A 24131-nucleotide genomic window follows, 5' to 3' on the forward strand; every position below is an offset into this window, starting at 1 on the left:
CTTTGGATTTGTAAAAGGTCTTTTCCTAAACCTTTTCCATTGGAGTTTGACACCCCTTCAGCCTCAGCCCTCGGAAGATCATCCTCCTCTGCATGAGTCTAAACACAGAACTTGTGAGCTGGTCCCTGAGGCTCTACGGGTCCCACTCCTTCCACTGCATTCTTGGTAATCACTCCTCTGAAACTGAACCTGGGGTTCTCTGGCCAGGGCGATGAAATTGCCCTATGCCTTGACTTCCCCATCCCAGCAATGCACCTGGGATGTGCCATGCTATTCCTCAATGACAACCTGGGATTGCCTTCACCAGGGAAGCATCAGGACTATTTTGTCAGTGTCCTAAAGTTTGGCCTGTCTGGGATGGCCACACTGAACACAGAGATGGCTCCCAGCTGCTCCGTAAAGAGCGTGTCTTTGCTCTCTCTACTGTCTTCACCCTCGTCACTGAATGCCCATCGCCGATAGCATGCAAGTGTGATCTTCAGCATTATTCACAATTTCACAAACACTTTAGGTGACTCAGTCCTCACAAATAGGTTTTTATGGCTGGTAGGAGCACTGGATTTCTGATACTTGAGAGTCATATAAATTTCATTACTGTGTATACACAAGGAAGACCATGATCCTGAGGAAGAAATGTGGTCTTTTGATACCTTTATACATGAAGCAATGATTTTAAGCCCTTATCGAATTGTCCCCATGGTAAATAGGATTATCATTTGTGTGCCTTTCTCTGTGTGTATATTTTACCCTAAACATGTGTGTGAGCATCCATTTCTGTGTCTATTTATGCGTGTGTTTGCATATGTGTATGTATTTGAGCCAAAATATGATAAATGATAGATAAATTAATGACAGAATACTTGCAATTTAACTGAAACAATATACCACTATTATATCTTGAGTACTTTTTAAGCAGCAATATATGCTTACCTAAAACCCTCCTCAGCATTTAAAAGGAACAACCACAGAAAATTCTTTAAATGTCAAATTGAACAAAATGTTAAAGAGAATTGAGCACTACAAGGACCCGAAATCTGAGGCTGTAAAAATGCAGACAACCCTGAGCTGTGTCTTCGTAACCAGGGAGTGGTGATCAGCAGGAATGACAGTCATTTTCTGAACATTACTTAGGTCACATAATAGTAAGTTAATAAAAAGCTCTTAAAACGCATGGAAGATGAACAAATCAACAGCTAGACCTTTCTAATCTTGCTTTGGCATCAGTACGGAAGTGCTGTCTGCAACAGTGTGCTTGAGTGACTCGGGGCAAATAATGTACCCATCAACACCTAACATCCGTGGTGTCAGCAGGAACAAGCAGCATTAGCTCTAGGAACCATGACGGTGTGAGGCTAGTACTGGTCCCTGCCTCTTACTATTATAGAATCAAAGGAGGTTGGCGTCAGGGAAGAGAGGCACCCACGCTGTGCCTGACATCTGACGGTCATTCTGCCTCCCTGCTGTTGACGGAAATGAGTGGGCTCTGAGAGCTCCTCCTGAACTGGCCCTCAGGGGTCCATGAATATGAATCATTGCGCACCTCGTGTACTGCATGTGCTAAGTGCTCATGAAACATTTGTGGAATTAGCACAGCTGTCCAGGAGCTGACTCTATCCATTGATTGCTGTCTGAGAACGTTGTTTGTTCTTGGAAATAAAATCTATGTAATCTCACAGGTGGGTGTCTGTCTTGGGATATGTCATGGTTGCAGGAAGGATTAGGGTACGGCAGAGCTTTAGAAGGGAATCAAGGAACCATGTGGTCGGACTGCAATTGAACATGATAGTGAGGGAAAAGCCTAGAAGCAAGGCTCAATAACTGTCTTCAAGTATTTAAAGGGGCATGTGGGAAGGCAACAGCAGAACAGAATCTCAGGACACCTGTCCTATCCATGAGCAGGCATGCGGAGAGCTGGTCTGGAATGGAGATCATTTTCAGCTGAACAAAGAAACTTTCTGTGAGAAGAGTTTCTTATCTTTGGACTGAGCCCTTCAGAAGAATATTAAAGCAAAAGCTTGGTGATTAAACGAAGTGGGGTGTGGGCAGTAGTAGAACATCACAGTCTATGGCTTCAGAGTCAGGGTAGACTGAGTTTAAAGTCCTAAAGTGGACACGACAGTACTGCAGCCTCTTTCCAGATCATCCCTGAAGGACCGTGGTGAGGAAAGGCACTCCCAGGGGGCAGAACCTTGAACAGTGCCTGATCTGGTTATTTCTTTTTATCTCAGAGAAGCCAGCTACTGTTCAGCTCCTGCTGGATGAAGGTCTCACCCCACCATCTACAGAGCCCTCACTCTCATTCATCCAGTGAATGCTCCCTGCACATCCACCAGGAACCAGGTCCTGCCCCAGGCCCTCTCAACCCAACTGAACTTAGAGCCACCCAGAACCCCCAGAGGAGCCAAGACTACCAACAAAGGAGCTCTGCCCCAAAGGGCCTGGCAGCCACGATAACATTGTTGTTGGCTTATCTGCAGCCTGGGTGGATGGAGACCAGCGGTGCCCATGGTGGGAATCGAATATGGAGTGGTGGAGAATGGGCTTGACACAAATAAGAAACTTGTCCAAGTAGGAGGTCTCAAAACACTGTGCCCAAGCACCCTCCTCTCTCTGGGAGCCAGGGAAACTGGCACATCCCTCCAGGCCCAAGTCGTTGACTTCTAACTGCACAGACAGAAAACAGGGACTGAGATATTTTTGATGCCCCCCAAATACCACAAAGGAAGGGAGATGCTTTCCCAGATGCTTTCTCATTTAAACCTTCACAACAGCTCCGTAAGATAGATATGGTTCTCCTTATAGATGAGAAAACAAGGGCTTAGAGAGGTTGAGTGACTTACCCAAGGTCACACAGCTCTGGTGTGGCAAAACTAGGATGAGAGTAAGTTGGCACCAAGGCCCTGATGTAGATGACAAACAATTCTGTGCATTGTTACGTGTCATTGTAAGAAGCTGGGGGAAGGAGCGTGGCATGGTTTTTACTGACCTGGCTACTTAGTGGCTTGGCCCGTGTAAGTCTGGCTACCCAATCAGCTGAACGGAAAGCAATGGAGGAAAGCTGAGAAACTACGATGCCTGCAGGCCAGCGGCCTTCAGGAAGGTCACCCTCCACCTTTCCCTTTCCTAGCCAAGCCTGAACCTTTGTCTTCTCAACAGCAAAGCCACACTTTAGCCGGTGCCCCCGATCCCAAAGTCTTTCTGGAAGCTTCCAATGAGTGCTCACCAAAGCCATACTGTCTTCTGTGACTCTGGTCTGTTGCTGCCCTGGGCTTCCCTCTGTCACCTCCTCCAGGCCCCAGCAACCCTTCCCTCATCCCTTTGACATAGCTGAGGCCCCTCTTGGAAGCCTCCCAAAACGCAGCTGGGGAAATGATGAAACACAACACAAAAATTAACCTTGACCCTGGATACATCGCAGCTCCAGGATTCCACCAATCCTGATGCTCCAGGAACCCAACTCACCAACTTCCTTAAGAGACTCTGGCCGGCCCCCACTGTCTAATGATGGCCTGGTTGCCTTCCCCTGGGTGCTTTAGTGAGTGCTGGGCTGCCTTCCCAGGTCCTCTCAGGATGAGAACCTCATCTCCAGTGCCTGGCCAAGCCCGTCCCTGACTCACCCTGGGCCTGCTCCTGAGCCCCTACCCTCCAACAATGGTCGAGACCTTCATCCTGACTACAGGGCGACTCAACTCCTCCCTATGCAAAATCCTGCTGCCTTTGCTTCCTCACAGGACTTGATCCCAAAAGGACCCCCAGCTAACTTCCCACATACAAAGTTCCTCCTCCTCAAAGTCTTCTTCCCAAGAACGCTGCCTGCAACAGGAACTTTCACCACATCTCACCACATCCAGGGCCCCAAGGCTCCTGCAGTTCATGAGAATGGCAGGAATTGCATTTCTCCTCATTCCCAGAGCAATTCCCAGGGGCGGGCAAGGTGGGATGGTGGCTCCCCTCCCTCAATCTCTAAATATCAGGGTGTGCCCGTCCATTCGTGCTCACTCCCTTGGTGACCTCCTTCGGTGTGATGGTTGTCCACACACTGACCATTCCCAATTTCTGCCTCTGCCTGGACCTCTCCTCTGAACTTCCGACTCCTGTATCTGGCCGGGACATCTCCCCTCAGTTGTCTAACAGACACCTCAAGCTCTCTGTGTGTGTTCAACGCTGAACCCCTGGTCTCCACCCGCTTTCACTCCCCCTTTTCCTCATACCCCCATTCAATGTCAGCAAGTCATATCGGCCTGGGTCCCCTCCCAGTCTGCTTCCTTGCTCCCACTCGTGCCTGAGTCCCTAGCCCCCTTCACCTGGATTGCTGCAGTCACTTCCTCATGCGTCTGCTAGCTGTTGCCCTGGCCCTGACAAAGCCCATGCTCAACTCAGAACTCAGACTGATCTCTCTACACCTGTAAGTCAGCAGACAGCCCTCCTCTGCTCAACACCCTCCCTGGCTACAAAATCACTTGGACTGAAAGCCAAGTCCTTGCCATGCTCTGCTAGGGACACTCTGCACCCTTCCTGCCAATATGGCCTCTACCTGCTTCCCTTCAACCCTTTCCTCCAGCCCCACCAGCCTCCTCATCGTTCGCTGGTCACACCAAGCACATTCCCACCTCAGGACCTTCGCACTGGCTGTGCTGGTGACCTGGAATTCCCCTCCAGATCTCCACACAACCTGTTCCCTCACCACCTGCAGGCCTTTGCTTAAATGTCACTCTCCCAGGGAGGCTGTCCCTGGCCCCTATTTAAAATCGAACACCCTGCCGCCACCACCAATTCTCCAGTCTCAAATTTTCTTTCCTGCTTTTGTTTTTCTTCATGGCTCTTACTTCTATCCAACACATTAACTAACTTATTATGTGTTTTGTTCAACACCTGTCACAATCCGGATGTAGGCTACCAGATAAAAACCCAAAAAGCATATTTTTCTCTGTTTAGTTCCCTGCTGTATACTTAGCACTGTGAACAGGGCCTGGAAAATAATAGATGTTCTATAAATATGTGATGAATGAATAAATAAATAAATATACATTTTTTATTATTAGGCAGGGACTTCATCTTCCCATTGTCCTGGACTTCTAAACAGTTTTCTCCAAAGATATGCTTTGTTCCAACTGTGGTGAAACTGACAGAAAAAAAAAAAAGGCCACTAGTAATTTTTAAATACCAGTTTGTCCCTCTTTCTAGACACTCACTTCTTCAAAAACAGGAATCCAGTCTGAGTGCCGCATTACAAGAATAGCAGGAAGGAGTTCAGTTTGACCATGTAGCTCAAAGACTTAATGAAGGATGCCTCCCTGGAAGCTGGGACTACAGGAAGCTCCATCCCGTGGCTGAAAAACTGACTGGTGATCGCTCCTGCTCCATCCGTGGCCTGGACTCTGAAAGACATTTCCCATGGAGCTTTTCTGTGGGTCAATGCAGATGCACCTGGGGGCTTCAGATTAAACCAACTAAAACAAGCTTCTGTGGTTCTGGCTGCTGTCCTCACTAGGCTAGAAAATGGGAGAGGTTTTCAATCGTGGCTCCTGGCAGGCAGGGAGAACAGAGTGGCTTATTTCCAGCAAAAGGCAAAGATGCTAATCTCATAATGCAGAAGGCTGCCTGCCAGCAATTGCATGCACATTGCACAGTCCCTCCGTTTCTCCCTTCCTTCCTACTAATCTGATCCATTTATCTACAAAACCAATTTGGAATTTTAAAAGGCCAGTCTATTTGGTCACTGAAATTTTCAAACACAAATTCAATTTGCTTTGCAAGGCACCACCAGCCTTCCCAGGCCACGGGACAACACTAACTTCCAGTCCTTGTGTTTGCAGAGGGTGTTTCTGTCATAAATGCTTCAGGATCCAGCCCATTGCATCTCTCTGCTATCTCAGCAAGAGGGGAGGCAAGTGAGGGAAGCCATCATTGCTGATGGTGAGCACTTGTTGACACCTCAGAATTTTTCTTGTTCTACTTCTTCACTGTGCACATGGGGAAACCAAGGTCAAGAGAAAGGAAGGGACTTGTCCAGGCTCCCATGGCAGTGAGTAGCAGACCATAGCCCAGGATTTCTTCCAGGACAAATATGCTTTGCATGTTGCCCTGAGGTCCCCAGAGGTGAAGTGACTCCTGAGGCCACACAGAAAATTGGGAGCAGAAGCAGAATGAGGCATCGTGTATTTTTTTCACACATTATTAAGAAGCTTTGGTTCCTTGCAGAGACCTTGATGGGTACCAGAGCGATAAGTAACATCAGACATAGCCCCATTACAGAGTCTCCCATGAAGCCAAAAGTGACAGAAATGATTTTTTCCTCCATCCCCTGATGTTAGGCCTCCCATCTAATGTCAACTGGAGAGAGAGCCCTCAGCAAGGATGGACGTGTTCCCACGGCTCCAGCCTAATTCTCTTTTTCCCCGTGCCAGCTCCTCCCCTCCTCTGCCTCTTCACCATCATGCCCAGCCACACATACAGGAAACCCCTAATTATCCGCAACTCTGGTCTCTTATCTTCCCACATACACGCACCTGCCAATCTCTCCTCCCTCCATCTCCGTGGCGACTGCCTCAGGCAGGCTTCCACTCACCCCTCCATCCTGGGGTCTCTGCCCCCCTCCGCACCTGCTTAGCACTGCCAGCCAGTGGGAGCTGTTCTACAGTGTGGCCTGCATGCACAGTGATGACCAGGAAACGATGGAGGTCAACCATCCATCTCCAAAAGGAAAATCAAATGATCACATGATCAGGATGACACACAGTGTCCACAGTGTGACAGAACTCTCCCACCTTTCCTGTTGAGTCCTTGATCCAAGCACATAGAGACCTCCTTGGGATGTCTCTGATCTCCCTCCCTCTGCACCTGTACCACAATCTCCCCCAATCCCAGGGTTTCAGGTGCTCTGTGATCAGGAGTAGCCTTGTGGACCATTTACAGAAATGGCTTTACCAGCTCTGGATTTTTCCCAATAAGATATCTACAAGGCAAGCAAACCTTTGTGTCACTAATAGTAGCTGCCTTCCATGGCATAACCTCAATGCTTATCTTGTCTACCCAGACTGTCTTCTATTCCTGCTGCTCAGAGTCTCCCTCCCAAGAAGGCAGGATAAGAGAGAGGAAAGAAAGGGGAAGGGTGGAAAGCTTTTCCTGCCTACTTAGATCTGATTAAGTCTCCTGCTTCAAATCTTCTATGGCTCCTTATTACCCTAGGATGAAGTCCAAATCTTCAATCTGCCTCCAAACAGCCTTTCCAGCCTTAGCTTTCACATGTTTTCCCCTGATATACCTATACCAAGTTTTGTGCATACAGTTTCCCCTATTTGAAACATTCTCCTACCATTTTCTGCCTGGCAAACTTCTACTCATGCTCCAAGGACCATCTCAGATGCCCTCTCCTCTAGGAAGCCTGGCCAGAAACAACTGTTCTCTCTTCTGTGTCTGCAGGCCACTCTCCACAGGGCTATTATTTATGAATATAAGCATGTGACTGACTCCCCCTTTCCCTCAGGCCATCTCCCTGGGAGTTGGGAGGAGACGGGGCTCCTCTTTGTCCTGGGGATCCCACCTAAGTGGCCTGAGGCTCCGCCATGGTGCCTGGCTTCCAGAGCCAGTTCCACATCCACTTGGAGAATGAGAATCCACAACCAAAAACTCAAATGACAGCCGCAAGAATGGACACCTTTTTGGATCTAAATTAAGAATCACATGGAGATTTAGTGTCATCCAACTCAAACCTGGTCATCTATCTGGCTGGACATGAAGCAGGTCAATGTTAATCACAGACCTCAGAGCAAGAGGCAGGGGCCGCAGACGTCATCTGCTTCAAACTCCCTTTCATTGTCCTCTTTTATTTACCTTCACCATTATTTTTTATATTTATAAAAGAAATATCCTAATCCTTAAAAAATCAAAGTTTTGAAAGATTAATAGCTAAAAACTAATGGTCACCCCACCTCCAATGTCCATATGTCTATTTACATGTAAATCTGCTGATAAGTGTGCATACACTTAGAATTTTTTAAAAGCATAAATGAAATCATGCTATAAATATTGCTCAACCTTTTTGTTAAAAAAAAAACACACAAAATACAGTATGGATATCTTTCTGTGTCAATAGCATACACAGTTTTATCTTGTTCATTTTATTGCTGCTGTAGCAAATTTTACATTTAGCACACAATCTGGTTTAAATTCAGGCACTGGGCTAGATACTAATAATATAGAAATAACTAAAATATTGTTCACAAGACTTTTGTTTTTACTGATAATTTTTGAACGAGATTATCTTTCTTTGAGTACATTTTATGGAATTATAACACACATCATTTAAAAAGCACAAATCTTAAGCACACAACTGGATGTATTTTGACAAAGTAAATGTACCTGTGTGACCAAAACTCAGATCGGGAACAGAACATGACCAGTTCTGAAGCCACCTCAGGCCACTTTCCAGTACTCACTCTCCACCTCCCGACCCTCCCACTGCACCCAATGGGAACCATTCCCCTGCCTGTAACACCATGGCTCAGTTTTGCCTGTTGAACTTGGTACACTTGGACTCAAACAGCAGGCACTTATATTAGTCAACTCAGGCTGCCATGACCACAGAATGGTGGCTTAAATGACAGAAATGTATTTTCTCACCATTCAGATGGCTGGAATTCCAAAATCAGGGTGCCAGCATGGTTGGGTTCTGGTGAGGGCTCTCATCCTAGCTTGTAGATGGTTGCTTTCTTGCTAGGCTCTCATGTGGAGAGGAGAAAGACAGAGAGCAAGCTCTCTTCTGTCTCTTATAAAGGCAGTAATCCCATCCTGGGGACCCCACCCTCAAGATCTCATCTAAACCTAATTATGTCCTGAAGACCCCATCTCCAAATATCATCACATAGGGGGATAGAGTTTCAACAAATGAATTTTTAACAAAAGAATCTGGCTTCTTTCACTCAACATCATGTTTGTAGAATCACCCACGTCATCTCAGCCTCATTTCTAACACTTCATAGTTTCCCATTGTAGGAATGTATCATGATGTATTTAACCATTCTTCTCTCAATAGACACCCAAATTGTCTCCTATTTCACTGCAGTTACATTGTTGTGCTTTAAAGATAGCCTTGTACTTATGCCTGCACATGTGTATGTGTTTCCATAGGGTAAATTAGTAGGACTAGAACCATATCACCCCACTTTACAGATAGATACCGGAGCTCCAGGGAAAATATAAATACCTCAGTGTCTCAGTGGGTGTCCTCCCCAAGGTCTCAGTGTGCGGCCTTCCCAAAATCACAGTATGTGGTCTTCTCCCGCAGATCTCAGGGTGTGACCTCCCCAAGATCACAGTAGGTGGCTTCCCAAGGTCTCAGTGGGTCATTCCTGCCCCCATTAGTCCCCACAACCTCTATCTATTTCATCCCTCTGAAAATATTGACTTGGAATTCATTATGCACACAAACTAGTTAGAATCCCAAACATGCCTCGAATCAATTTTCTGATTGACGTCAATGAATGAGCTGACAGCGTGGAGAGAAAGCACCATTTCTTTGTTCAGAGCCAGTCAGCAAACTGATAACACAGCCTCTTGCTCTTCTGTTTTTGTCAGAAGAATGATTGAAGGTAGAGTAGAAGACTCAGGAGGCAAACACATAGGCCAGGATTTCAAAACCCGTTCTGTTCTATCCTAAGTTCAGAATACTGGGGAATTTTTCAGATATCTCCACTTTTTTTTCTTCTTCTCCTACCACTGTGGAATAGGGGAAATCGAATTTCAAAATAATATTATTCTAACTGAATATAAGCCTGTGCTGCTATGAAAACAAAGTTTCTAGTTGTTGGGTGGTTTGTTCTGTTTTTTAATAATTTGTGTCCCACTTCAACAATAACCAAGGATATAAGATTTTAAGAAAGAGAGAGAGACAAAGAGAGAGAGAGAGACCAGGTTTGTGCAAATCTTAAACAGAACACACCCAACTGAAAAGCCTTCATGTTTAGGTTCGAAATTGAGAAACTGAAATCTCTGACAATATATACTCTCCCTCTTTTCCATGTTCTGCTAAAAGCAGCTAATTTTCCCATGAACAAGTCTGGCAGGAAAAGGAACAAAAGGTTTGGTCCAGGACACTTTTTACTATTTATTCCTCTCACATACAGGAAATGAGACGTCCTGGAACCTCGCTGCTGCCTGCCACCTGGCCACCTCTGCCCAGTTTTGTGTTCCCAGCCTGGCACAAAACCTGCTTATGGGTTGATCATTCCAATTCTTGGGCTCTCAGCACCTCTTGACAGCACCAGGCGGTCACTGACTGTGTCTCAGGGACAGAGCAACAGCCATTCCACAAACAGTCGTCATGCCCCACCATGTGCCCTAGGCTGGGGACACCACTGGGAGTGAGGAGGACACAACCTCTGCCCATGTGGAGCCAACATGACGGAAAGGACGAAGAGGCCACATCATCTCATTCAGTCCTCACTACAACCCTGTGAGTTGAGAATTGTTATTAGTCTCAGTATATAAATGAGAAAACTGAGGCACAGGGAGGAAGTGACTTGACCAAGCTCCTATAGGTGGGAAGTGGAAGGCAGGATTTGAACGTGGGTTTTTCTGGCTCCCGTGATGTGTCTGCCTCCTCTTCATGGGATTTACCACTCTGTTTCATTTTTTGGTTTCTTTGTTTGTTTGTTTGTTTGTTTGAGACGGAGTCTCACTTACTCTGTCACCCAGGCTGGAGTGCAGTAGCACAATCTCAGCTCATTTCAACCTCCACCTCCCAGGTTCAAGCAATTCTCCTACCTCAGCCTCCCGAGTAGCTGGGATACAGGCACGCACCATCACGCCAGGCTAATTTTTGTATTTTTAGCAGAGAGGGGATTTCACTCCTCTGGTCTGGAACTCCTGACCTCAAGTGATCCTACTGCCTCGGCCTCCCAAAGTGCTGGGATTACAGGCATGCGCCACTGTGCCTGGCCCACCACCCTGTTTTATAAATACCTCCTTTCTTAGCTCTCTTTCCTGATTAACTCTAGACTTCAGGATAGCGTCTCAGGCATCTTCACATCACTAACACTGCACTTGATGAGTATCTGTTGAATAGGTGGGTGGATGAATAATCAATCCAAAGGGTGGTACAAGTCATGGAAGGTTTGGAGGCAGAGGAGTAATACAAAGTGGCATGAAGAAGCCCAAGACTCAGCCCCTACCCTCAAGCAGCTTTCCACCCAGGTAGGAAGGCACAACATGGACACGTGGAAGGTCTCTAGCACTGACAGGCCGCCCTCCTTGAGGTGTTCCATGCTCACAGACAGTGAGGTCAGATGAGCCCACTCCTGTCTGGGAAGGGGGAGATCAGGAAAGGCTGCCTGGAGGAGGCAAGGTTGACACTGGGCACTGAAGGATGAAAAGAGTCAAGTACGTGGAGAAGAGGAGGGAACAAAGGCTGACTATCGAGACTATGCTCTTTCTGCTACATCCTACCAAAAGGTGAGTACAGAAGGAAGGGAAGGAGGGAAGGAGAAAGGAAGAAAAGCCTTCACTATGGTAACTCAAGGAGGATTCAGTTCTGTAGGCTTTGACACCCTGGCCTCACTCTTACTTATCAGAGAACCAGGCATGGTGCCACCCTTGCTCTCCAGTATGCGTGCGTATCTGCTGGTATCAGCAGGCAGTGGGGCTCTCCCAATCTCTTCCCGGCCTCCACACCTTCATAGCCCTGCACGGGCAGGACCACAGGCACCCTTCTCCCCATGACGACTCCAAGGCTGGCTCCTCCCTGTTCTTCACCTGTGTGGGGAGACAGTGAGGGAGGTGAGAAGAGCATCCACTCTGTAGTGAATGGGCCTGGGGTCAAACTGCATCCCAGCTGGGTAACCCTGGGCAGGTCACTTAACCTCTCTGAGCCTCAGCTTCTACATCAGAAAACTGGGGATGTCCCTCATGGAGACATTTATTACAGGCTAAGAGACAATGACGTATGTAAGCAGTTAGCGCAGTGCCTGTGGCTAGCATATTTTCAGTGAGTGGAAGGCATTGCTATGATTAGGATTGCTGTTATTCATATCGAATAAGGAGGTAAAACTAAGCCTTTATTGCTCCTTGCCTGACCACTTCAGACACTCTCTCAGTGAGAGTTTCTGGTCTCCTAGTCTCTGGCTAGAGGAGAAAGAGGGGCACTCTGGGCCTTTCTGGAACACCTGGTCTCCTTGCCAGGCAGCTGGTCCCCAAGGGGCAGGGCTGTTTGCTTCCCACTTGCTTGCTGGAGACCAGCCTCCATTGGCGACTGGCTTGGGTCGCCAGGCTGGGTGGGGCAGGTGTGTAGACTCTGTGATGCATTCTTGGGCTCCCCAAGGTAAAAATAGTTTTGCTTTGTTTGGCTAAGTGGTTTACACACTCGTTGGCCTGGCAACCTGCCCACTGGAAAGGCAAAGGCCAGACTATTTCTGGCTGCAAAAACAAGCCCCCGCCAGGCCCCAGCGTCAAGCCTCCAGATAGCAGTGTTAATATTCTGCTATCTCATTCTTTCAGGCCACACAAAAAAAAAGAGAAGAGAAAAAGCCCTATGCCTGCATGACTTCTCCTTCTATTACCCACAATCACAGCTGCCACAGCTACTGCAGACAATGCCCAGGACTCTCAAATGCCACGTTCCCCCAAACAAAACAAAAAACAAAACAAAACAATGTACATAAAGGCTATAGTAGTCATAGTATTAACAATAACATCAACAAAGTACTTACCATACACAAAGCACTATGACAGGCAAGTTGCTTCCATGGTATCCTTTGTTCACAGCAATGCTAAGAGGTACATATTACAAGGCCCATTTTCTAGAAAAAGAAACTATGGTTCAGAGAGGTAAGGTCATCTGTCCAGAGTCACACAGTGAAAAATCAGCAAGGCTGAAATTCAAGCCCAGGTCTGCCTGACTCCGAAATCCATGCTGTTTCTTGGCACCACTTCTCCTTACACCTTACTAAAGAAAGCATGATTGTTTCATTGTTTTTCTTTGTGGTTTTTTTTTTTAAAGTAACAAACCCCACTGGGGCATTTTCAGTGGTTTTCTCGTGTCATTTCTCCCAACTTAATTGCCTCCTCTCTTCTTTTCTCGACAAAATCTCCAAGCTTTACTTGTCTCCTGTCTTCCCTTTGGCCCATCAGATTCTCAGGCCTTTGTTCCCTCCGCCTCTCCATCCATCTAACTTTTCCCATCCTTCAGTGCCCTTCTCCAGCCTCGCCTCCTCCAGGCAGCCTTCCCTGATCTCCCCCTGCCCAGAGCAGAGTGAGCTCCTTTCTTTCTGACCTCTGGTCATGCACACTGTCGACACCTCAGCAGAGGGGGCCTTTCAGAGTTAGAGAATTCCCATGCCCATATGATGTCTTTCCAGCTGGGTTGGAAGAATCTGCTGGAGGCCAGGGGCTGCCTGTGCTTCCTTGTGTCTGCTCACATCAGTCCCCTGACCCAAATCCTCAATGGGCCTGGGATCAAGTATTCATCCACCTACATGCACCATCTGTCTGTCCTTCCATCCATATATTTATTCGTTCATTCAATGGGTATTTATTGTGTGCAGTATAAGAGATACGGAGATTCATCAGATACCTGAGGTCAGAAGAGAGAGATAGAAAAGGATTCAATTAGAACACAGTCAATAAATGCTATGGAAAGTGGCATGGGTTCATGAGAATCTTTCCAGGGAAACAGACATCTGAGTTGGATCTTAAAGGGAGAATGGAGTTAATTAGGTGAAACTAGGAAACCATCTTCAGACAGGCTCTTAACACATGTCCTCTAGGGTTTAACCTAACATTCTTCCCATCTCATCCCCATCAGCCACTCAGATCCCAACAGGGAAGCTAGCCCACTCCAGTCAGATCCCAGGAGGCGTGTTAGTTTCCATAGGGACTACACAATCCCTAACAGGCAGGGTTGGGGACCACACAGGAGAGTGTGGTTACCTGGCTAGTTGTAATGGAGTCATTACCACTTGAAAAGGTGAGAGGAAGGAATTTATAGAAATCCAAAAAGAGAGAGATGGTTAGAGACCCCCCTGAGGGCACAGTGACTTTCCATCAAAGGACAAGAGCAGTCCAAGGCAACCTCGCAGGCCAGGAGCCAAGATCAACACTCTGACCTCACTCGCCTCTCATCCACTTGAGGCAGAAACTTAAAATAAATATGCATTTATTCACTCCAAGAAAAGTAACAGGCAAGGCAAGGGTTAAAAAGAAAAGAACTCTGCCTAGCAAGCTCACTTCAGGGACAGTTATAAGATAACGCTGTGTAAGAAGCCAAGGCCAAAGGAATGGGCTCCAGAAAACCCCCCACCAGAGCAAGGTTGAAGGGAAAAAAAGAGAGAAAGACAAAGTTCTTCACTGTTACTCCTCCTTTCCCTGGCTTCTTAAGTACAACTATGTTTTATAAATGTCTGTATTTAGCCAGTTCTTGTTTTTCTTTCAATGCAGCTACAAGGCCAACAGCTATGCAGGGCCACAAGTTATACTATGCTATGGATTATGTGACCTGTCATATGATTCACTGCTTTTGTTTTGCTCCTGTAAGTCCACTTATAAAAACCCCGCTCAGTCTTTGTTCAATGCTCAGCTTTGTGGATATGAATCCCCTGAGCCAGTGAATACCTAAAATAAACAATCCTCCTGTTCTCCATATCGGTCTCTCCTGTTCTCAGTTTCCTGCAACACAGTCATCTCTCACTGGCACCTCCCATTGGCCAACCCAGACAGAGCAAGGGGACAAGGCCAGGCTGCCAGGACAGTGAGCAGGAAGTGAAGGGTAAAGAGTGACTCTGGAAGGATGGACGAAGCAGTCCAGCCCAGCTGGTCATGCTTTTCTGGCTCTCACGCTCTTGGACTTACTGTCTGACTCCGAAGTCCATGCTGTTTCTTCTAGTCACTGCTCCTTACACTTTACTAAAGAAATACTTTATAATTGTACGTAACCAGACACTGTCCCCTGAATCTACTCTTGGCCTTCGCACACACCTCTGTGCTCCCATTCACTCTGTTCCCTCTGCCTAGAACTCCCTTGCCCAGCTTCCTAATCCATCAAAATCTTATTCCTCTTTCAAGCCATGCCCAACAGCTGCCTTTTCCTGTAACTACTCTGAAAGTATTCACTTTTTAACTTGTATGTCATTCTCTCATGTATCCTTTTCAATCTACACCCATTTGTCTTTGAGCAATTTAAGAGTGGGTGCTATGGCTGATTCATCATTAAAATCCTAAATTCTGCCTCCTCTAAGTCATGAACCTGGAAGCTGTCAAAAACTGTGAAAGCAATGAGATTTTACCCTACCTGCAAGCCAGCAAGTCAGCCTGCCTGTTTCATGGATGCTGACAGAATACATGAGAGACTCCTGTATCCGAGACAAAGGATTTTATTATCACAGCAACAACAGTAGCCAGACAATCAGGGTTTTTGCACCAGTGCCCTCAGCCTCAGTTTCCAAAGGACCACATGAAGAAGGCCACGTAATACTGTATATGCAGTGGGTTGCATTACAGAACAGCAGTGCTGAGCTTGGGGAACCTGCATGTTTTACAATTGTAAGTAAGCATATGGTTTATGCTGATACGGTTTAGCTGTGGCCTCACCCAAATCTCATCTTGAATTGTAGCTCCCATAATTCCCATGTGTTGTAGGAGGGACCCAGTGGGAGATAATTGAATCATGGGGATGGTTTCCCCTCATACTCTTCTTGTGGTGGTGAATAAGTCTCATGAAATCTGATGTTTCCTCTTTTGCTTGGCTCTCATTCTCTCTCTTGTCTGCTTCCATGTAAAACGTGCCTTTTGCCTTCTGCCGTGATTGTGAGGCTGCCCCAGTCACGTGGAACTGTGAGTCCATTAAACCTTCTTTTCTTTATAAATTACCCAGTCTCGGGTGTGTCTTTATCAGCAGCGTGAAAGTGCACTGATACACATGCCCACCTTTGTTCCAATGGGAGACACTCTCTCTGTCTCCCAAGAATGTTTGTTATGCACAGGTAACACAGAACAAAAGGCAGACAGTGCCTCTGCTTGCAAGACATGCAGAAATGAGAGGCGGCCATGGGAAATTGTCCCCTAACAGAACCTGTGTCCCCTACCAGAAGCTGACTGTGAAATGCACACCTTTGGTCACACTTTGCCCTCCTGATACCAAACATCAGTATTGAGTATCAAGTCAGAGCGCTGACCTGGTCCCTCCTGAGGTCTCCCTCCCAGTGAATACCAGGACCCAGAGTGGCGCTACTCACCCCACCTGTGAAGGGGGCATAACGACAGGAACTAGCTCACAGGGTTGTTGAGAAGATGAACTGAGTTTTTCCTGTGAAGTACTGAGGCAAGTATACAGTGAGTGCTATGTGTGTTAGCAAAATCAAGGAAGGAGTGAAAGAGGAGGAGGAAGAAGGACAGATATACATAGGTAGAAGTAGACTGAGCACCTAGACCAGAAAAACCTGGCCCTACTCAGAAACAAGGAACAGAGTTACAGCTGTGAAACATCAGAGAACATCATTACCTACACAGCCCTGCTTTCCCCAGGCTCCAACAGGGCCACTTAGGCAGCTGTAATTTCCTACCCCATTGACTCTGGTCTTCATCCGAAATCTGTACTCACAGACAGGGATGTGATGACACCCACAGGGCTGAAGATGGCTCCAGGCTCCAGTGGTACCCACTTGGGACAAATTACCCACTAAAAACCAGAGATGAATGAATCACTTCGGAATTTTTCCAGATGCAAAATAAGTACCAAGGCCGCATCGATGCTACTATTCCTACTATCGTGTAGAGATTGATTTGCTCTCTTCAGCAGGCGTCTCCTGGATCAAATCATTGGAAGATCACAGTGGCATTAATAAAAACAGCCACTGCCATGAGCTGAGCCTGATAATTAATGTGCCAGGCTGAGCCGGGCTTTGCATGCCTGCTCCCCTGTGATCTCCACCATAAATCCAGGGATAGCTGTTATCATTATTATCCCCATTTTACAGCTCATAAAGCTAAAGTTCGTGGCACTAAGCAACTTTCCTCAAGTACTAAGCTCAGATGTAAACCCATGTTTGCCCGACCCCAAAACCCAAGCTCTACCACACTGCATTATTTTGCAACAAGGAGCCTTGGAATTCACCTACCCCCTCATGTCTGACATACAGAGAACAGCAATGCATGTGCTGAGCCCAAGGAAATGCCTGGAACTAAAACTTTTTACTCTAGATTCAGACCCCTGTCTCTTGTCTTTGTTCCCTGATAGTTTCATCAGGGCTTTGTGAGAAACAAACACAAAGCGACACAAAAACACAGAGAAGATTAAGAAGGCGTGGTTGGAAGTAGGGATCAGGTGGGAGCTACAGCAGTGGGGCGAGGTGGGTGGTGTCTGGCTGGGTATGGTATCTCCAGCCCAGCCAAGTCCAAGAATTTCAAGGTCAGTTAGAGCAGCAACGTCCAGCAGGGGGTGCTAGGAATGTGTTAACTGATTAACTCAGCATCCCCCATCCAAAGCTATTGGGATGCCCTGGTCCACAGATGCTCTTACCTTAACAAGGATTTCCCAACAACTGGTTTCCATAGGTACCACAGGGGACACACAGGTAACTGTGGAAGGCACACAGATAAACTTACAGGAAAAATTCTTAATAATGATGCATGTCCTAAGAAAACTTTGTTTTCTTCTAGCTCCACTGGACAAAGGAGGGATTTGCTTTCCGAGTGAGATAAAAATATTTTCCTTGGTTAGAAAGTGAGGGATTCTTTGGCTTGTTAACTTACACAATATAGCTTCTAAGGGAAGCGCTGGGAGACCCAGGTTATTTCTCTCCCGGCCCATGTCAACACGAGGCTTCTGCTGACCCATGTGCCCTGCCAGGGCCTCTTAGCAGGTCCTGGACCCCCATGGCTGCTGCAAATCCAGAAGGCACACATGGACCTGTGTTTCTGTAGGGAGAGAGGAAGATGGGGAGCCCAAGTGGATTATTTCGAAGCTCCTAGAAAACGACCCTTGATAGAAGGATACAAGGGATGTTACATCTTTCAAGGGCCTTGTGTTCTTCTCAGCAACTTAAGGTCATTGAATCCTTGTCCATTGGGATCAGGCAGCCATCTGGCATAGATCCATGGGGCAGGATTGCCATCGCCATCTTCATGAAGCATGTCCCCTTTCCCTTGGAGCTGTGTATAGCACAGCCCCACAGCCTGCACAGTCACCGTTGGAGGCCCCGATTCGGAGCATTCATTCATCCATCCATTCTTTCAACAAAATTTCTGAGCGATTATTTTTTTTTTTTTACCACCTTTATGTCTTTAAAAAGCATTTATCCAAAAGTGTAGGGGGGCACAAAACAGCTTTGAACCAGGAAAATGCACCCCATTTTCAGAAATTCAACCATCTCATTTCATGGATGAGGAAAAGATCTTCAGAAGCTATGTACACACTGATGATTACAAACCTGGAGGACGGCAGAGCTGGATCTAAGGCCCAGATCTGTCTCCCGGCTCTGTGCTCTGATCTCCTCACCATGCTGCCTTCCAGTGGGCCCTTGGCCCTCACAATACCTCTCATCTATGGAAATGAATCACGATCCTTGCTCCCATTTAACAAAAAACAAATTAAGGCATGCAGAAGACAACCTAAACAGGTCATTAAGATCAACACCAGCCCAACTCAAACGTTTCTCAAGAAAGGCATCTCCCGATTCCTGCAAATCATTTCTGGATTTGAATCCTCATCCAAGGCACAGAGTTTTAATTCTCTCTGGCTTCTGGCCCCTGCAGACCCCTCCCTTACAAATGCCTTCCTTAAGAATCACCCTCACGCAAGAACAATCCCTGCTGTCTGCACCCACTTCTTTTCCACCAGATTTTCTGCTTCATATTCAACTGCAGGAGTCCTTTTCTGTCGATGTTGTGGAATATTTATTATCAAAAAGGTGAGATGTTGACTGCAATTATTTTGGGATGTGTATATTTCACTTGCCGTGAAAGAAAGAAGAAAAAGAGAAAAGGAAGAAAAAAAAGGAAAATGGATGAAAGAAATGAATTGGAAGAGAAGGAAGATAAAGAAGAAAAGAGGGTAGAAGGGGAAGAGAGAAGAAAGGAGAAGCAAGGAAGGAGGCAGAGAGGGAGAATGTCCACAAAGAGGACCCTGGGTCATCTTTTAATTTTCCCAGATCAGCCAAAGACAACCATGTTAATTAGTATAGTCTGTTGACACAGGGAGAATTTCATTCTGCAGTCTCTGTCCCTCAGTGTTTGGGCCTGAAACTCAAAATTTAATGCAACTTCCACAACATCCTTATTTGGAAGAAAGGGCAGTCTGACTCAGACTCAAGTATTAGTAAAGAAAAAATAAATAAATATTGTTATCAATGAATGTCATTGCAGGGAAAGACCACAGAGGTCACTAAGGGAGCCCTCAAAACCTTCTGCAACCCACAGTCCCTCGCTGTCCATCAACCCAAAAGCCAAACACACAAAACATGCCTTTCATGTCGCTTCAAATGTCTTAACAAATTAAATATCATTACTCAAAGAAAAGCAAGGCTGTGGCAATTTTAGGTGAAAATGGTTCATTTTCCCCAAAAAGAAAAATAGAATCTTTATTTTAGTCACAAGATCTCAATTTGCTTGTCTGCCCTGGTTCCTCTTTACTGGTCAAAAGTGGCCATTAGAACATAACCAAGATCATTTTCAACATCAAAGTTGTTGCCGGCTTTTTTTAATGTTGATAAAAATGGGAAATGATGTTCAATAAATGTCTACTTGTGTTCAGAGGATCAAGGACATTGTTTACTCCCAAAAATCTTGAAAGCCAACTTGATTAAGTTGTCTTAGATTCATACCTGAGCTCTCAAAACACCTCTGAGAGATCTGGCAAAGACTGAACACGTGAGAAAGGGTTTTCTTATGGAGTTTCAAGTGTGCTTTACAGACAAAATATCAGAAAAATATGGATTTCTTAAATTCACTCTGCAGACATATTAGACGAAACTGCTTTTTTTCCTCCTTGAGAGTAATACCACCAAATCTAAACACTAAAAAGAAATGTTTAACGCTAATATAATGTATTTATAGATAAATGTGGGCTATAAATTTCTTGACATATGCAATATTCAGAAACAAGATGGATATTTATTTCTCGAAGTTTCACAATCAATACATTCAAAAGTTCAAATATATCTGCTAAGTACGTCAAGTATCTTAGGCTGGGCTCCTGCGATGCAGACCCTCAGGGAAGATGCAGCAACACGAGGTTTATGAAGGAGAAACCTGTAAGGTGTGAGGGAAGAAGAACAAGGAAGGGGGAGGAGGCCAGCTAGGGGACCATTTCTGGAAGGTGCATGTGTTGAGAAAAACTCTCCCAAACCATGTTTTTCCTCTGCTCTCATACCACCTCAACAATCATCAACACAGAAGATGACATTTGTGACCAAATGCAGGCAGCGGGGCAGGAATTTCCCCCACCACCAAGCAGCAGACGCCAGCTGGATGTCCTCCAATTCAATTCCAACACGATTTACCTGGACATAATGTCAGATCCCACAGGCTGAACACTCAGTCCCCAAGACTACCCCACTCCAGACACCAGTTGCAAGTCCAGGCCTCTGGAACTTCTAACCGACCAGCTTCAAGTTGGGGTTCCCAAAAGCCCCTCTTTGGGTTTGACCAATTTGCTGGAGCAGCTCACAGAACTCAGGCAAACACATTTACCAGTTTACCACAAAGGACATTACAGAAGATACTGATGAAGAGACGTGTAGGGTGCAGAGCTTCCATACCCTCCCGTGTCACAGGGTGAATCCCAAAATTGGAGTTCAGGCTGGGAGTCCACGCACGTTCTCCCCTTCACACAGAGATTCAAGAGCAAGACGACACAGTAAAGTGAAAGCAAGTTTTTTAAGAAAGTGAAGGGATAAAGGGGTGGCTACTCCATCGGCAGAGCAGCAGCATGGGCTGCTGGACTGAATAGACTTATGGTTATTTCTTGATTATATACCAAACAAGGAGTGGATTATTCATGAGTTTTCCAGGAAAGGGGCAGCATATTCCTGGAACTGAGAGTTCCTCCCCCTTTTAGACTATATGGGGTAACTTCTGGACATTGCCATGCCATTCAGAAACTGTCATGGTGCTGGTGGGCATGTCTTTTAGCATGCTAATGCATTATAATTAGCATATAATGGACAGTGAGGACAACCAGAGGTCACTTTTGTCGCCATCTTGGTTTTGGCGGGTTTTGGATGGCTTCTTTACCCCACTTAGTTTTATCAGCAGGGTCTTTGTGACCTGTATGTTGAAAAACCAGTCCCTCCAATCCCGGTCTCACCCATTTGATGGAGTCACTCTGGTTCCAAAGCCTCTGACACCTAGGCGGGCCACCCTCCAGGAACCACCACATGTCCAGAGATCCAAAAGCTCTCAAACTTTGTCCTCCTTTCTTCTTATGCAGGCTTCATTACATAGGCATGATTGATTAAACCATTGGCCACTGGGGATCAACTTGACCTTCAGCCCCTCTCCCCTCCTGGGGCTAAAAGTCCCAACCCTCTGATCCTGCCTTGGCCACTCTGGTAACCAGCCCTACCCTGAACCTATCAGACAAAAGACACATAAAAGACAGCACTTTGGAGATCCCAAGGACTTTAGGAGTTGTATGCCAGGAAATGGGAATGCAGACCAAGTAATATTTCACAATATCTTAGCCTATTACACCTGAGAATCCCTTAGCACCCACCCACAGAGGGAGGTGGATGAAAGCATCCAACCAGTAAAAAGATCCAGGCCTTCCCTCCAGCCTGGGCAACATAAAAAGATCCCATCTCCTAACAAAAATTAATTTTAAATTTTTTTAAAAAATTAAATTAACTAATTAAAAGACCCAGGATCTCCAGGTGAAGCACTGAGAGGATCTGCCACACCCAGCTATGTGGGGAGTTAACATTATTAAAAACGTGTAAAGCTCTTTCCCTGGGTATTCCACAAACATGACAACTGTGGCCTTCATTAATTCCAGCCAGGTTAATTTCCCTGTAGCAAGAAATGAACCTGAGTATTCTAAGATCAGCGTTCAAATCTTTACACACAAAAAAGGCAAACAGGCTGATGTTTTAAGACACTATTTTTCACAGGCTGGCTATCTGGATAGCCAGGCTGAGATGCTCTTAGGGAGTTTTTCACTGCAATGCTTGGCAGGAATGTAACATCACAAAATGATTCATCTCTCTTGGATTATTGTCTTAAATGTTTACTGCGAACCTAACATTAATGAAATAGCATCAGCAGACATCCATTCTTTCTCTTTTTTTTTTTTCTCATGAAGCTCATTACTTCAAAGAATTTCAACTATGCTTCAAAGACATCATCAACTTAAGGAGTGCTCTCCAGGGCTTCAGAACAGTTTCTTTTGCACTGCAGCATGCATAAACAAGCGGTGAGTACAATTTTCCTTTATTAGGGATGAATAAACCTTGAAATTCGATTTTTTCAGCTAAGTCATCTTTTCAGCCTTTCACTGAAAAATCCGACCAATCAATATTCTGGAGTTTATTTGTAATTTTCTCCCCAAGTGAAGTTTGGGCAGCACTCAAGTTCAGGGATTTCATGAGTCTCTTTAACAATATGAAGTTCTTGTTATTCTTTGCGATTTAAAAAAAAGAAACAGTTTCACATGTTATTCATGTTATTTTCACAACCTAGGTAGATTCCTGATTCTACATTTTAGTACCATGCAGCCTCATATGCCAAAGAGAATTGTGCATATAGAGAGAGAAAGAGAGGGGGAGGGAGGGAGGGAAGGAAAGGGAGGAAGGGAAGGAAGAAGGAAGAGAGGAAAGAAGAAAGGGAAAAAGGAAGGAAGGAAGGAAGGAGGGAGGGAGGGAGGGAGGATATCTTTTAAAGATTTGTTTATGTACCCCAAATGAATCTCACTTGCTCCTTGGCTAGTCTCAGCATACTCTCTCATTCAAATGAAACAATAAAATAAAAAGTGGTGGACAACAATTTTAATTATTTGTACTTTGTTGTATTTTTTAAACTGTAAAAGTAATTCATCATGTCAAAAGGACACGGGAGCCAACCTAAAAGAGCTCCCAGTGGCCAAAATTGGAACAAAACTGAGCAATAAAATAAGTAACAAAAATATTTTTTATAACCCAAAGAATAAAATAAATAACCGTAAGCCAATACTAATATAAAAAAGTGATTGAATAAAAAGTGAGGGAGAACAGAAGAATTCCAGTTAACAAATAGAGACAGAAGAAGGAAAATAGACAAACTTTATCAGATCAGTACAGCAATAATTGCTGCAAGATTCGCCAAAGATACTAAAATTCGTGGACGAAAGTTTAACAGGATATAGGATATTAAGAAGAAAAGGGATAAGAAGAAAGAACTTTCCCCAAACTATGTATTATTTACAAAAGGGGAAATAGCAACTTTGAGTGGGGAAAGCAGACACCACCCAATCACATGATCAAGGCTAACACCACCAGTAACAGATGTACCAATAGCACATACCCCCAATATTCTGAGCAGAGAAGAGCACATCACCACCACGGCATTCTTCCCCAAGATCCATAACCTCAATCTGTCAAAGTGTGAGAAAACATCGGACAAACCTAAACTGAGGGGCATTCTATAAAATGCCTGACCTGTACTCTTCAAGACTGTCAGGGTCATAAAAGGACAAGTACAGGTTGAGGAACTGTCACAGATTGGAGGAGAACAGGGGGACACGGGACTCAATGTAACGTGGGATTTGGGAACAGAATAAGGACATGAGTGGAAAAACTGGTGAGATCTGAACACAGTCTGTAGTTTACTGAACAGTATTGTCCTGGCATTAATTTCTTGGTTTTGATAAGTGCATCATGTTAACATTAGGGGAAACTGACTATAAGGTTTATGAGAAGTCTCTGTGCAACTCGCCTGTAAATCTACAATTATTCCAAAATTTAGAAAGTAATATACGCTTATTGTAACAAGTCAAAGCCTACAGGAGGTGTAAAAAACTTCACTCTCTCTTCCCCATCCCAGGCCCATCCTTTGAAGTGACCAGTTGTTAACCTTAGGGTTCTTTTTCCTTGTAAAGATACTAAAGGAACACTTTTTTTATTGTTTTGTTTTGTTTTTTGTTTTGTTTGAGATGGAGTTTCACTCTTGGTGCC

This window comes from Macaca thibetana, chromosome 2, assembly GCF_024542745.1.
Source record: "Macaca thibetana thibetana isolate TM-01 chromosome 2, ASM2454274v1, whole genome shotgun sequence".
NCBI lineage: Eukaryota > Metazoa > Chordata > Mammalia > Primates > Cercopithecidae > Macaca > Macaca thibetana.